The 17,289-nt window shown below is 36.2% G+C and overlaps 1 protein-coding gene across 5 annotated transcripts in view; it reads left to right on the forward strand.

Moving 5' to 3' along the window:
* PTPRK (protein tyrosine phosphatase receptor type K) overlaps positions 1 to 17,289 on the forward strand; it is a 565,097-nt gene that overhangs the window by 186,742 nt on the left and 361,066 nt on the right. The gene's annotated exons all lie outside the window — the stretch shown is intronic.

Raw genomic sequence — 17,289 nt, forward strand, 5'->3', positions numbered from 1 at the left:
TGGATTTTCTGCTTTGCTTTAAGTGGGGATCCATTTACAATTTATAATACATTTTAATGCAATTTATAATAGTCTGTTCTACAGCCAGCACACTGCTATTCAAGGAAGATGAGGTTGTGTTGGGACAGAGGTATAACTACACGATGGGCATTTTTTTCTTGACGTAACTGTGTTCAGTTTTAGTATTGAGATAAATAACCAGTAGATGGTTTTACTTCTTAGATTTAGCTTAGCAGGCAATCACAATTGACTGTCTTCTCCATTCACAGTTTATGTAGAATTGGCTTTTGGGCTTTTGGCAAAGTGGTATAGGCATGTATGGAAAACTTGACCTTAGTAACAAGTCAGGGCTGTCTTCATTTACTAATCATTCATTATTTAATTTATATACTTTCATATAACTTTCATTGTTACACAGATAATTAGAGGTGGCTTACCTCTAAGATAATTACCCAAATGACCAAGATAAATAAGGAGAAAAGACTCCTGCTATGTGAGAAAGCAAATATGATTATAAAATCAAGTTCACAGCCAATAAACCTAAATTTTCCAGCCACTGAGGCCTACATTGCTGTTCTAGCTGAACTTCAAATTAGACGCAACCTTCCTGGCACCAACTTGAAAAGAAAATACATAATTAACTATTTAGTTTTTACTACTTTCAGGGGAAGCAAAGCCTTTCCTAGTATTAAATTCTAAAGCTGCGGGCAAAGAGGAAACCATAGAACATAAAGTGGGGGTGAATCCCTCTGAATACCTTTTGAAAAATGTTTTTCTTTAGAAAGGTTAAAGAAACTTTAACTTTCAGATATCTGTATTGTAAATGATAAATTTGCATTTACAGCTATCTATATTGTAAATGATAAATCTTCCTTGAGGCTGAGTTTATTATTAAGTGAGCTAGGGCAGTGCTTCTCAAACTACAATCTATAGGTACATTCTCTGAGTTCTATGAAACTTTTAAAAATTGTATGGGCTTTTTTGAGTCTAAAATTAATATTATACATATTTAAGATGATGCAGATGATTAAGAAATAATTCAAAGGCATTATTTCCATTTGTGTTGATGTTATATCTTTGCTAAGGGAAAGTACAAATTGCATCAGTTTAGGGCACAAATGAAGGTTTAACAGTAGTTCACACAGAGAAACGTGATGGGAGCATTTAGCTACTATGTGGCAGATAATACATACTATAAGTGTGAGAAGCTTATAGTAAACTGTGCCATTTATATTAGCTGATATCATACTATTTTTTACCATATATATTGTGTAGGTCCTGAGTTTGTATATATTAGCTTGAAAAAAGTTCATTAACAATAAATATAGTAAATAATCAGAAAAGAAATGTTTATAAATGGCTTTAAGTTTTTTCTATTATTGTATTTTGGGATGCACTGTTAAATTATTGGCCCAACAGAAACATGAATCAGGGGCTATAAATCACTATCAAAGAAAAATAACAAAGATATAATAACACTGACTGAAATGATGTTTCATTGTGATCAAAATCAAAAGAAGACTCAAATCCAAAAGTGAAATGTAATTATACAAAAAAGTATACACGTTTTCACTGTTAAATGTAATACTTGCAATATTGATTCTGCAAAACATAATTTATTACATTAAATCAGTTTTAATTTAAATGTTATTGATTTTTACATTTGTTTTTATGGATAAGAGTATGATAAACTCTTGTTATAATAAGTTAATGCTCAGAGATTATCTGTGCATAGTTTAACACTGAGGTCTGTGAGAAAGTTTTCCTTTTTAAAGATTAGTATTTTACTCAGGTTTGAGAAACACCAAATTAGGGGTTTAGTCCTAAACGGTTTCCTGCCCATAGGGATTTAACAGACCATGCTTTCTTGCACATTTGAAGTTTGCTAAAGTAAAAGTAATAATGCTTACTCAGTTGCTGAGTCTGCTAGAATGAGGGGATTCCTTATGTGATTGGCATACCGAGACTGGTGCTTGAAACAAATGTTTATCAACAGAGAGAGTCTTGAAATCCTATATGGTTCTGTATTTATGTTATGAGATTTATGTTATTTATGTATTTATTTTATGAGACATATGGGTTTACTCTGACTGTTCAGACCAATGAACTCTTAGCTATTTTTACTGATTTGATAGAGAACCAAGAAATAGTTTGTACTTAGACAAAATGACTAATTTTAGGAGGAAATTGTATCCACTGGAGAAATCTTATCCTTCTTGCAGGCCATCTGAACAAATCTATGTAGTTGGTCTGAGAACTAGATTCCTCAGGCATCTGCCTCTCTCCTTTGATCACCTCCTTAACAGTTTACAGCTCTCTCACCACCACCCTTTTTATCTTGTTTTGTATGGGATGGGGCTTGGGGTAGTAATTTTGACCTTTGGATTTCATCCTACATATGATGCTGGGCACCTAGAAAGGTGGGTGGAACCATTCTTTCCATTACTACCTTAAGGAACTTGATCCTGAGGCCATTTCTACCTGTAAAAGAAGAATCTGAGTCCCTGTGGTAAGACTGGTGTCCCTCGTGGGACCTTTTCTAAATCTAAGGGAAGTTCCTGAGCCCCGTGTCCTTTGTGGAAGCCCAAGGTTGATATTAGTGTGAATTTCTTCATTCGGCAGATGTCGCTGCAGCTAGTATATCCATAAACTTGTTTGAGTCTCATTTATTTATTTATTTTCATTTTTTCAGGTGTAGAAGGACATTTATGTGCTTTTCTGTGTTCCAGGAAGCAATTTTAGGCCAAAACTACTGTGGAGAGGATAATCACAATGGTGTTTCAATCACAATGAGTTCCAGTTTTCCCTCTCTAGATAGGTTTGTCTGTTTTAGCATCTTGTCAATTTTTTCTTCCCCAGAACACATTGTCTTTTAAAATGAATGCTGCTCAGGATAAATATACAACACACTCAACAGGGAATTTTGGTTTTGTATTTGAAAAAAATAAATCTGGAGACAACTGTTCAGATTCAAAGATGTGTTTATTGAAGGTCAAGAGGTGAATATACTCGAGATACCCAAACTAGTTATGTGTGCTTGTGAGTGCAAGATTAAGTAGCTTTCATCCAGCTGCAGACAGAATCTGTTGTGAGGTCTTGGAAATCACTGAAATGGCTAATCGCTATTGAAATAACATTTTGGTAAAAGATGGTAAGAACATTCGTAGTTATCAGAGATAGCCATATAAGTTAGTGGTTTAGAATGAATTTCTCTCTTGTCTTCTGAAGTATTTCTATCAATATTAGTGATAAAAAGGTTGGCAATCAGATTGTTGTGTTCCGTGTTCCATAATAATATGTGGTGTGACATTAATTGGATTAACTTTACTCTGTAGCATCATGTTTATAAAATATTTAAGATTTTGTTGAAAAGTTTATAAAAAGCAAAAAACACAGTAGGATTATGGAATTTACTTACATGTGTAAATATAAGTGGAGATAATTCACAAATGTGTTTATAGCTAAGATCTTTCCTCTAAGATACAGAATCATACATCCAATTGCCTACTTGACATCTTCTCTGGTATGTTTCAACAAAATTAATGCCCCTTCTTCCTTAGATGATACTTGTTATTCTTTTTGGCAGCCTTTCTTGTATTTGGTGAATTTCTTGCCTTATGAGTTCTCATGGCTTCAGAAAGAAGTCCAACACCTTTAAGCCATCCTTATAGCTAGGGTATTGATAGGTGACCAAATCTCCACCATTCAGACCACCCAAAGGAGGTTTGATTAGGAAGCTATTGGCTGCAGAAAGGAGGCACCATGAGGTTTTCTTCTGCAGAGAGTAGAAGCATAGACATCCATGGCCAGCAATGTATAGGACTCAGCCTGGGTGTTGGGAGGAGTGTTGTTTGCACTGAACCATGGGTCTCCATTGAAGCGGTCCTGGGGTATATTTTGGTCATCGTCTGGGCTGTCTAATGTTCTTTAATAGGTTTCTTTTTTGCTGAAAATGGTATAGTAGCTTCTGTTGTTTACAATAAAAATCTTGAACTGAACTTTCCCCCCAAAATGATCTCTGTCTAGTGTGCCAAGACTCAGGAAATTGCACTACTGTCTATTTGGGTATTTGAGCAAGAAACATAGTTGTACATTATGGACCCCTGTCTCTTCTTCACTTCTGTTTCTCATGCAACACCAATTCTTGTTGATTTTGACCTCTTATATAGGTTTTGGATGGTTGCTTCACATTATCTTCACCATCTACTATCATAATTAAATATGGGGTTCTCTTCAGGGATGCTGTAACTATTTCCTAACTGGTCTCTACACTATAGCCAGAGTGATTTTCCAAAATGTAAATCTGATTTAGGACAGCAACCTCTGCTTGCCCCAGCTTAACTCTTCTCTATGTCTTTCTGTAACAGTTAAGATAAAGGCAAAAGTCCTCATTTTGTTTATAAGGCCTTCTTGGTCTGTTCACTTCCTTCATCTCCATCTTCATCTCCCCCACTTTCTCCTACCCAGCCAAACTTTCAGTCTCTCTTATTCATTATACTCTGCCATGCTCCACGTCCTTCATGCAAGCTGTTTCTACTGTCCTAAATGATCTTCCTTCTCTTCAGCTATAACTCTCATGCTTCAGATCACAGATCTTTCTTCATATCACATCCTTTCCTTTTTCTGAGATAAAGGATCTCATTATACAGTCTCACAGCCAACCTCTTTTTTAAGGAGGCAGAGTTTTGTTTTGACATATATTTTTTGACCCTTTGATTATTTTTGTGATACTTCATCCATGTAGACAAGCCCCATGAAGGAAAAGTGCTGAAATGGTATTTGTTAGAGCATTTTAAATACATTTCACTAGGTTTCCCGAGCAATTAAAAAAATTTAAATTATGTGTTACCGTTGTAAACTGAACTTCCTCTTATCCTGTTTGACAGGCAGTATAATATAGAGGCTAAAGAAGTTGGTTTTAGTGTTAGATTTGGATTGAGTTCTGAGCAAGTTAAGTTACTTTTCTAAACCCCACATTCGTCTGTATAATATTAAGCACTTTACATATTCAATATCTTTCTCACTGGAATGTTGGATGATTTAAATAAGATATTTTTACTGTTTTAAATAGTTCCATTAATATATTCCAGTTAACCTCCATCATCACGTGCTATGTGTAGCACATCATCTGCTATGTGATATCACTGTGCAGAATCAGAGGCAGTAGAAGTTTAACTTTAAGAAGTTTACTGTTGAGTTTAGAAAATTCTACATATTATAAACTCCAAGGTAGGAAATGTAAAATTTGTTAATTACCTACAAAGTTATATGTTCAATCATAGGAATTCCTAGAGAAGGTAGGAATTAGGCTCCACAGGGGAGAAAAAGAGACGACAAGCCTTCTAAGCAAAAAGGAGGGGTAAAACAAGGCAAAAAAGCATGTTGTATCATTATGAGTTGTGAACTATGAGTTCATGCTGGTGATTCGTGGTAGATGAGCAACACAAGGTTTATATGGACCATACTTGTGAGGATTCTGAGTACCAGATGAAGTGTATGGTATTATCTGTGTCTGTGCATACACGTGGTTACATCTAGTGGACGTGTAACACCATGATTGGAGTGTCACTGCCAGTTCATGGTACTTGCAGAGTTTAGTCACTACTTGTAGGACCATTTAAAAGTAATTACTTTTTTTTTTTTTAAGTTATGTAAACAGTTCTTAGGGAGATATTTGGTAATTTTATAGTTAGAAGGAAAAAATGTTGGAGACCTGTCCTGGCTTCTGGTTATCCTCAAGGGAGAAGAACTTGATCCTCTTCTGTGTGCTTAAGGTGTTTCCACTTATCTTATGAATATTACTGAAATCCTGAAAGTACATCTCAATAGTAGATTGAGTCAAAATTTTGAAGTTATTGAAATTTCCCTCTTCCCTTCTCCACATTCTCCTTTTGCGGGGGGCAGGGATGGTGGTTTGGGAAACACCTGTGCTTGATTGTTGGTCAGAGTTCCCACTGTTACTTGTTTTGGCTGAAACTATTTTCTATTTTAGCTTCTACAGTACATCCCAGAGGGAAGCTTTAAAAAGTTAGCGTGGGAACTGAAACTCTACAATTTCTCAATGTTTGTGTTCACTCATTGAGCCTTAAGTTAGCATTTATGAAAACAAAATACAGTCCTTATTTGCTCTTAGGGCAACAAGAGCACTGTTGGAGTGGAGGTCACTTGTTCACTTGCATCATGCAATTTTTCTGGTTATGTTTAGAAGGACTGTTTTGTTGGAAGAATATCTTTGGGTGATTATATGTGCTAAGAGGAAGTTGAATTAATCGTATTTCAGCAGTCAGAGAAGTATTTGCCTGTTCTTCCTTTCCTCACCATTGACCAATACGGCAGTTTACAATTGACCAGGTGTGTTTTGGGGGGATTTTTTTCCTTTTTTAATTTTTTTTTCTTTTAATAGCAGCTGGATTGGCAGCATTGGAGATGGAATAGCTTATCCTAGAGAACAGTATTATGCTTTGTTCTAGTATTGGGAACCACTAATTCCACTAGAGCTATCTTAAATTTATGTAGGCTCAGGAGACTTCAAAAGGGCCTTGTAGTTTTAAAAAATTTTATATCACATCCTTGAATTATAGAAGACTAATCGTCTTGTGACCAAAAGCAACAATCTCTGCATTTGAGGTGATGATATCATTCTCTTTTGCTTTCTTGTTTCCTGGAACTTCAGTTTCTTTTATCATATTTGGATGGTTTATGAAGTGACTTGGGAAGACAGAAAATAAATGTAACCCCAGTTTTTTCTACCACTGCCTTCGTGCCTCTTTTCTCTTGTCTTTCCAAATTTTACATTTAAAGTGTAAGCACTTCTTTCTTCTCTTTTTTTACCTCACTTGGACTCTTTTCTTTATTTCTCTATATTCGATTTCTCACTTTTCTCTCATGTTCTGTGTTCTCATTCCCTTTTGCTTTTTTTACACTTTGTCTTATGCCTTCTAAGGCAGGCACTGTTTTCAAAAACAAGCAGACAGATTTTTGGTTTAAATAATACATTGTAAGTAAAAAAATAAAAATATGTTTTTACTTTGATAGTTCCTATTTCTGTAATCCCCATAACAATCCTCTCAAACAGTATTTTTATTATATCTATGACACTTATCTTTTCTGGGACTGATTTTCATCAGTAAAATGGTAGAGGAGAGGTGGATGGCTGGGGTAAATGGTGTCAGAGCCAGACTGCAGAATCAGGTCTCTGACTTCAGAGCCTGAATTTTTAACCTTTTCATAGATGGGAATATGACTTCCTTTGGGTGAGAGTGGAATGAATGTTGTTCCTTCCTTTCAGGTCTTTTATAAAGCGTCTTCTATTGTAATTTGGAACTTTAGGGTTTACTAAAAGAAGCAACTTCCTTGGTTGCCAGTTGAATTCTTGTAGCCTGATTATCCTTGAACCTGAGAACTCAGCTGAGAAATTTTGCTCAACCTGAGTTGTTCTCTGATTGATCATTGCTTGCCATTTGCTTATTCAGTAGTTGTTGACTCTTGTTACTAATTTTAAGTCAAAATAAAGTCTTATTCTTCTGGTATATGGCATATTAACATTTTAAAATAGATTTTTGGTACCCTTAGACATACTGTGACTGCTGAGTAGGGTATTTTGTTTTTGGGAATATCCATTTAAATGGAAATAAGTAAATACTATACGCTCATTCTGGACTGACCTTAAGTTCTGGTCTTTCATTATTAACAGAATTAAGCTATATCCAGACAACAGGCTGGAATTGTTAATGTGATATTTAGTCTTTAGGCAGTTTCCAGAGACCGCAGGCTATACTATCTTCTCATACCTTTCAGTGTTCTTTTCAGTCTTGGTTCCTTTGAAAAGGCAAGTGATGATTACAAAATTGGCTACGGAATAAAGACTCTCTTGCCTTTTGGGGTAATGCAACTCTGATTATTCTCTCTGAAGTTGCTTTTCATTTTAGCAACTGCTTCTCAAAACATTTCAGTACCACATAACACAAAAGCTACACAGTTTGGAGAGCCATGGGGGGGAGTGCCAAGATTTCAGAAATCAGAGAAATCTTAGAACAAAGATCTTAAACTTAGATTTATGAGTTTTATAGCTGTTGGTAATGTTATGTCTATGTGTGTTTCCAGTGTGTATTTATACCAGACTTTAAAGATAAAAAGTGAAAAGGGTAGAGTTAGAAAGAAATAGGCAAGAAGGAGATGGGAAAGAGGGTTGATTCACATGGGTTGAAAGGAGTTAGGTAGAATCTTGAAGGGAAGTGTTGAGAAAGGTTTGAGTGCTTCTGTATTGGAAGTTTTAAAGTTTACTATTCTTTAACATTGTTATTTCATTTTTCACCTTTGAAAATGTTCTTTTCATACATTTTCCAGTTTTATTCTATGTACTATTTGATAGAGAAAGGAATGAATATGACCAAAGGAACACATATTAAGGACCCGCCTAATCAGTGTGTTTTAGCACATCATACAGACAGTCTCATTTAGTCCTGACAGTAGACCTAAGGCGTTTAGGTGTTCCAAGATAAAGAAACCAAGACAGAGAAAGGTTTAATTATTTGCCCAAGCTAGAGAGTTGAATAGATGGTTAAGGAGTAGGGAAAACTGGAGTCCTAAAAGATCCTGATGAGAAAAGCACAGCAGGTTATAAAATTAGCCTCTCTTTAAGAGAGGGTGGGTGATTATTAATAATAGGTCTTTTTGATAATAGGTTGCACAGATTTTCTGTGTCATACAGGTGAAAATGAAAATTCAGGTAGTCAAAGTAAGGGCCAATTAAGTTCATGTTTTTGCTTTGTAAGATGTTGTAGGGGAAGGAGATTAAACTGTAGCACAATGTTTGGCCCAGTTCCTAGATCTTTTTTTTTTTTTTTAAATATAAATTTATTTATTTATTTATGGCTGTGTTGGGTCTTCATTGCTGTACACGGACTTTCTCCAGTTGTGGCGAGCAGGGGCTACTCTTCATTGCAGTGTGCGGGCTTCTCATTGTGGTGGCTTCTCTCTTGAGAGCACGGGCTTCAGTAGTTGTGGCACGCGGGCTCAGTAGTTGTGGCTCATGGGCTCTAGATTGCAGGCTCAGTAGTTGTGGCACATGGGCTTAGTTGCTCCGTGGCATGTGGGATCTTCCTGAATCAGTGCTCGAACCCATGTCCCCTGCCTTGGCAGGCAGATTCTTAACCACTGCGCCACCAGGGAAGTCCCTCGTTCTTAGATCGTAATGTGTAGCAGGTAAACTTTCTGAGGTGACTAGTCTCCCAAGAAGGAGAAATGTTGTGCTATTTTACCTGAAACCTTCTTCTTACAGTTCTGTGTTTTCTGAAAGTTTCCGATGCCGTTCTTGAACATAAAATACATTTTATTTTCAAATGTAAGTTGGCTACCTAGAACAAGTACAAAGCCCTTACTCAGGGATTAAGAGAAATTTTATTCCTGCAGAATGTTGATGAAAATGTTTTATGTTTTGTCAAGGCAATTGAAGGGACATTTTCGGGAGAGTAAAGTTGTTGGAATAGAATCCTGTGAAGTTGCAAGTTCTGTCCTTTTGTGTTGGAGTTTGGGGGACGACTTTACTTTTTCTAAATGTGTGCCTCATTCTGTCCTTTAGAAACAAACTTTATAATGTAGGGGGTGAATCTAATAGAAGGCATTATCTTAAGAAATAATGGAAGGTAAATGTTTGAAGAAAATAATAATAGACCATGAAAAAAGTGAGGGCACCTATGTCAACCTTACCAAAATAATGGAATCTCTGGGGGGAACTGTCAACATTGAGAACATTGTTTTTTTCTTTTTTTTTTTAGAACATTGTTTAAAGTTATTTGATTCAATGATTTTTTTTTCTTTTTTGTTCTATCCTTGAAAAAACAACACTGCTACAATTTTTGAAATTCTTCATTTTTGCTCACCTTTATCGGAGTTCACCAAGAGTTTATATGTGCAGAATTCCTCTGTTAGGTGCTAGGAGGAAAAAGAGGTTTCTGACCTTGAAAAGATTGCGCTGGGGCTGGGGAGATGCACCAACCAATATGGTATATGTGGTACATAAGAGAGCATTATAGAAATGCTACAGACATGCAGAGCAGGAAACCTGAATAGATGGTTGTCAAATGTTGTCGTAAAAGCCTTCCACTCCATGCTGAAGGCTCCCGACGTTGTTCTCGATTTTTGAATGAACAAGATAGATTGAAGTACAACTTTCTTGTGGAGTTTTTCAATCAGGTAAACAAATTAATTAGATTTGGTAAATGGCAAGTGCTATGAAGGCAATAACAAAGAATGGCATGTTAGAAAGAATCTTGGAAGGAACTACTTAACAGACCAAGGAATGCTTCACCAACATACGGTATTTGAGATGAGACCTGAATGATAAAAATAAGCCAGCTGAGGAGAGAGTATTCCAAGCGGAGGAAAATCCAGTGTAGAAACACTGACACAGACATAAGCTTGGATCTTTAAAAGGCAGAAAGAAGTCCACTGTTTCTGGAGCATGTTGAGTAAAAGCAGAAAGGGGTAGGAGACAGTGTGAGAGAGGAAGGCAGGGGCAAGATTATACTGAAGCTGAGAGGTTAAAAAGTTTGGATTTAATTCTCACTGCAGTGTGGAGATGAGAAAAGATTGTATGTTTTGAAAAAATCTGGCTGCCTGTGGAAAACTACTGCAGGGCTGCTAGTGTGGAATTCATGAAACCTGTTAGGAGCCTCTTCTAGTTGTCCTCCTGAGAGGTGAGAGGGACTTGATAAACTAGTGAGGATGAAGAAAAGTTGGATGGATTGAGGAGACAGTTTAGAGGCAATAGGAATTGCCAGTGGATTACAAGAGGAAAGTGAGGGAAAGGGAAACATCAAACTGATTTCTAGGTTCTTAGCTTTAGTTACTTGGTATATCATGTTGCCACCTAATCAGATGAAGCAAAATTGGGGTGAGGAGAACAAAGTTGATTAAAGGAAATGAGAAGCTGAAAAATATTGTGAAAAATAAGACATTGCCTTCAGTTTAGTAACGGCCACATAAATGCTTAGAGATATTAATTTTACAACAAAGAAAAAAATCATCCCAGATGGACTGGGACCCAGATTGCTATTTCAGTCGTCACTATTCTCTCTATCCAGCGGTCCTGATTATGGCTTCTTAAGCTGGCTGGGCATGAAATTATATTAGTGTTCAGTGTCTTTAGTTTTTTCACATCAACAGTTTCTGGCATGTCCTTTGTTTCTGCTGGGAAAATCTCACTCAGGGCCAAGAACTAACTGTTTTGCACAGTGTGCTGGTGTTTTGGTAGCTTTTGGTAGCTATTCAACATGGTCTTCAGAACACACAAAAATGCTTTTCTTATTAAGGTAGAATATTACTTAGCCTTTGGACTTGGGCTGGAACTATACCATTGGCTTTCCTGGGTCTGTACTTCTCAGCCTCTGTAATCACATAAGCCAGTTCCGTCCAATAAACCTCTTTCTTTCTTGTGTGTGTGTGTGTATTTGTTTGTTTTTCTGATGTACCTTGATCAATACACCCTTTATATTAATACTGGTGTAAAACTATTCAGTCTTTTTGATTTTTATTCTCCAGACATCCAACATCCCAGTAAAGACTTTTGTTTTATAGAGATCTTTAAACCATGCAGTGACTGAATGAGGAAGTAGATTCAGTATAAATAAGTGCACTGATAATGTTCTCATTATAGCATGAAGTTAAAGAGAATTGTGCATATTAAAATATAGTGATTTCTTCATATGTAGTCCAGGGACCACTATGGGTCCCCAAGACCATTTCAGAGTATCTGTGAGGTCAAAACTACTGTCAAAATAACACTAAGATACTCCTTTTCCTTTTTTCCCTTTCATTTTCTCATGAGTGTATGGTAGAATTTCTCAGAGGCTACATGATGTGTAATATTACAACAGATTGAATGAAGAAGTAAAAATGAGAATCTAGGTATCTTCTATTAAGTCATACATTAAAGAGATTTGCAAAAATATGCCTCCATACTATATTTTTTGGGAAAATGTAGTAATTTTTCATAAAAATATTTTATTTGGGTTATATATAAGGGCTTTATTACTGTTAATATTAACTGAATTAACAAATGTTTTTGAAATTTCTTAGTTTGAATTCCTCATATGGTCAATATTGATAGAGAAGAACTCACAGGAACAAAAGCTCTTTGATATTCTCAATATTTTTTAAGAGTGGAAAAGGGGTCTCCTAAAACTAAAATGTTTGAGAGCCATTGCTCTAATAGAAGGTTTTGTATATATATGAGTGGCTCTGACAAAAATGTTAAGTGCATGCGTACTTCCAAACATTATACTCTTAGATCAAATGATTCTGTTTGAAAGCAGCATAAGTCAGTTCCAGTTGTTTGCTTTTTTGTTGTTGTTGTTTTGACATTTTCAGATAATTTATCTCAAGTAGAGTTGGTACTGCCTCAACAGTTATATGCTGTTATATTCTAAGAGCTAGTCTGTTTGTCTCCTTCTCACTCATTCAGTCATTCAGTTAACCAAAGAAGTTCTCATTGAACCTCTACTATATGCAAAGTTGTTGTTTAATGCAGTGTCAGTTCATTGCTAAGCTGCTCTAAATCTACCCTGCAGTACCTGCTGTGTGAGAGTGGAGCTTGACCCTTTAAGCATTTCTCCTTTGTAACTAGCACAATGTTAAGCTTTGTCAGTAGAGGGTGCTGAGGGGGCATTTTAGTGGGAAGGAACTTTTACTCTTTTTTTAAAAAAAATTTTTGGCTGCATTGGGTCTTCGTTGCAGCACGCAGGGTCTTTCATTGCGGCGCGCCAGCTCTCCGTTGCGGTGCACGGGCTTCTCTCTAGCAGTGGTGTGTGGGTTTTCTCTCTCTAGTTGTGGCATGTGAGCTCTGTAGTTTGCAGCATGTGGGCTCTCTAGTTGAGGCGCGCGAGCTCAGCAGCTGTGTCACACGGGTTGCCCCGCGGCATGTGGGATCTTAGCTTTCCGCCCAGGGATGGCCCCCGCGTCCCCAGCATTGGAAGGCGGATTCTTTACCACTGGACCCCCAGGGAAGTCCCTGGAGCTTTTACTCTTGACTGAACTTTGTTTGTATTTTAGTTTCTTCTTGCTGGTCCTGCGTAGCTGTGCATCTCCCATTGCATGCAGTGCCTCTGTGAGCTTGCAGCCCCAGCCCTGGCCTGGTGACTAGCTTGCCGTGGCCCTCCCAGCATTCACATAGCTCACTCCAAACCCTGCTATGTGGGAGCGTTTCCTGCTTACCCCGCAGGTGTGGACCAGCTCTAGACTGAGTGACCCAGCAAAGGTCTTCACCACCCAGTGGGCTGCAACCACACCTTCTAAGGGGATCTGATTCTAGGCAGCCTCACTCCCTTTTCTACATTTTTTTTTCCTGCCTTGGGTATTGTGGTTACCTGTAGAGTTCTCTTTATACTTTTAAAGTCTCTACCCTCTTGTAGTTAATAATTCTTTATATTATACTTTTACTGTTACATTTACTGTGTGACTTCTCTCTTCTGATTGGACTCTGAATGAATCACGTGCTTTCTAAGAGAACATTATTACTCTTCTGTGGGAGATAAATGTTCCTATGCAAATTATTTAAAATTTGTATAAGAACATTGTATTGTATAATGAAGGGATAGAACCAGAAAGGCAGAAACTGTGTATTGAAGGCAGGGAAAGGTCAAGGCCGTCTGGGGCTGAAGAAGAATAGTGAGTAAAAATTGGCTAGGGGCTGAGATGAGCGGAGGATTTCTTATAAGAGCATGAGCCTGTTCTGGAGGAGAAAACTGGCATGATATGTGGAGAAAATAGTGACCGCTCTGTCAGTTTGGGGAAGCTGGTTTGTGAAGAGTAGTGGGAGGTAATGTGGAAAAAGTACTTTGGGGCAAGATCATGGAGTGTGGTCAGTACTAAGCAGAGAAGTAGAAATTTCTCTCTGCTTACTTTCTAGGGAAAATTCAATGGATATTGAATAAAACTGACTTAATAGAAATATTGTTAATGTACAATAAAGGAGTTTTAGGAAGAAGTATGGAAACCTATTTATCATTCATTATTTTCTTAACAATTCATCCTATTGTCTGTGTTACTATGTTTTTCCTAGAAGTATAGCTTAAAGATAAAATTTTCACTAGTACAGAAAATCCATTGGGCATTATTTGTTTATCTAGATATTAGACTGTGGTGTTTATGAATATGGGACTTGTTTTCTTTGTGTCTTCTTTTAAATAAAAACTGCTACTTAGTCTAAGTACTTGCAGCCTCTCTGTTTTTTAATGAACTGAAAGAAATGAGAAGTTCCTGGTTTTTGTATTGTGTGTTTTTGAAAGCCAAGTTGCTGTTAATCTGTAGGATTCAACTAGGATTTATTTTTAAAAGGCAAAAAAAACACAGCAACCCTGTGTTTATTTCCTAAGTATTTATCATTATTCATTTGATGTTCCTGATGTAAGATAACATTCATGTAGTCTTTTTTTTTTAAAGTGCGAATCTAATGCATGTTCATTGTAGAACATGCAGTGAATATATATGAACAAAAATAAGAAAACAGAAGACAAAGTACAACTTCCCCCTGATAGCGCAGTTAACATTTTGCTATGTATTTTTTGTTCTTTTCCAGTCAAATGCATGTTTATGTGTACATATATGAATACACCCACACACTTACACAAATGCATTTATTTAATATAATATATTTTCATAAATGAGTATAATATCTTATAACCTGCATATTTTACTTAACGTATTATATCTTCCATTAAATGGTTTTAATAATATCATTTTAATGACTTCATAATTATTCATCAAACTATTTTATCATAATTTTACAAATTGCCTATTATTGGACATTTAAATACTTTTGCTCTTCTTTATTTTAAGCAGTGTAATGATAAGATAGACATCTTTTTTAGGCTATATCTTTGGACAGATACATGATTATTTTGCTAGTGTACATTCTTAGATTTGGAATTGCCAGACCACAGGGCATATATCTTTTAAGGTTTTTGATTCTCATTGACAAATTACTTTACAGGAAGGTTACACTTTTAAAAAAATTATAATTATAACCATTTACATTTTTCTCCTCTGTCTTAAATGATATATTTGAGAACTCTTGCTCAAGAGACTGTAAAGAATATTTGTAAGGCCACACTAAAGAAGTTACATTGATTAAAATTAGTACATTATATGTGTGTACACACAGATACTTCATTATTAAACCTTGAGATAGCTAAATTACAACTGAATAGAACTAAACTCATCAGAAATCTGAGGGATTAGTTAGCTGATAACAAAACAATAGTAAATAAGCTTAAATTATAACATAAAGAATGAAGGAAGAACGTATTACACACTTCTTGACCCTACTGGTTGGTAGCCAGTTATGCTGGGAGTCTGTGGAAGTAATTTTTAGAAGTTGATAAGAATAGCATAGTGTTCTCTATGTTTGGGATGATGGAAGGGAATCTTGTGTCAAACAGGCAGCTACCTCCATGGTGCCTACGGGGTAAATTGCCACTATTTGAAGTCAGATGGCAGAAGGATTTAGATGGCTTTTTGATGCTAGTGCTTCTTCCTTTCTGGAACTGTGAAATAAATACATATTATTCCATAGCACTCAGAAAATGTAGCAATAGTCAGGCTGCATTGAAAGAAGCCCATTTAGCAGAAACACTCTATAGAAATAAAATATCAGCACTTCTAAAAATTTATTTAACTTGCACCAAATGCCCTTGAAATGCTGAAATAGTTTGGACAAGGTTTTATTTTGTGGCTTTTGTCTTTCTAATGATCAAATTGGTAATTCCTACAAGTTAATATACTTTGCTGATCCCATTTTCTTAATAAGAAAATTATTGTAGCTTAAAAGTGCAACTGGCTGAAAATTGCTAAATGGTCTTAATGGTAAATATCATACTATATAATTAAAATGTGAGACAAAACATTTTATTTCAAAGTTTATTTTACAATGGAAGAAAATAACTATTTGAAAGCCTGTAAATCATTTAGAGGGCACTACTTTAAAACTGACAATCAGAAGCCATAATTGATGCCGACTTGTAAAAATAATTAAAACCCACTACTGCCATAATAGGTCACTGAAAAAAGTTGTGATAGCCGTGGAGAAATAGGTCACTAGGTCTGTGAAGAAGCTGAGTCCCAATAACACGAAGTAACTTATCCAAGATCTCAGGCCTGGTCCTACTTAAAAGCCATAACCATAATTGATCTGTTCTGCTGTGGTAAATCTGAAAGACATCTCTGCAATTCAGCCATGGACTTCAGAATGTGTGTATAACCAAGAATAGAAACATCCTGCTTCTATAAATTGTGTTGGGATCCAGGATATCCTATTTAAAAGAGAAAGACATAATTTCTTCAAAATATACACGGCCATTTTATTCTATTAATGTGCGATCTGTGAGAATCAGGGGAGAACAAAGGAGAAAAGAAAAGAATTCCAGGTTACAAGAGAAGATGAGAACTGGGAAAAATGAAGCGAAAGTAATGTCAATTACTGTCACTATAGTAAGTTTATTCTGTACTTGGCTTGGTAACTGACAGTGTTATCACATGAAATCTTCACAAAAGTTCTGAACCGTAAAGTACCACTGACCAGGAATTAGTAAAATTTGAAATTTCGGTTTCTAAAGTAGTTGAAGCCCTCTTATCTGCTGTGATTTGAACTTGTAGTTGGGGGTTAATTGAACTAGTTAGATGGGTAGTCAATGAGTGTTTAGTGCGTCATGGCAACAGTTACTGTGTTTTAAGGAGGAGACACAGAGGGTTGATTAAAATTCTTCAAGTTCATCAGTAAGAGAGGTCCAAGTGTAACCTTTGTAACACTGGGTTCTGTAACACTACATCTAATACATTTTGGTTAAAATTACACCCTGGGGAAAGATATTTTACAATAAAATTTGTGTTCTACGTTATGTGTGATAAATGGGTGTCATTACTTAAAATGTAAATAGTTACATTTTTGTGATACATGTCTTTGTTAAAATCCAAAGGGACATGGGAAAAACTGGTTGTTTTTCTGAAGAGGTCCTAGGACTAATATCAGCAGCTAATGTATATACTTAGCACTATATGACTTTGCCTGCCACGCCAAGAGTGTGTGTTTGGGGGTGGAACTATGAGGAACTGGGAGGTTGAGACTCTTTATGTTCTTTGCCTCCTCATGATAGATTACCAGGGAATGTTTAAGCCAAAGGTAGTGGAGTAGATTAGTGATTTTCAAACCAGATTTCTTGCAGCTCTAGAAGAGCTTAGGGACTATTACAGAATTGGGGACAATAGCAATGGTGATTAGCTGACAGGTTAGTGGAG

The sequence above is a fragment of the Balaenoptera musculus genome, chromosome 12, assembly GCF_009873245.2.
Source record: "Balaenoptera musculus isolate JJ_BM4_2016_0621 chromosome 12, mBalMus1.pri.v3, whole genome shotgun sequence".
NCBI classification, from domain to species: Eukaryota; Metazoa; Chordata; class Mammalia; order Artiodactyla; family Balaenopteridae; genus Balaenoptera; species Balaenoptera musculus.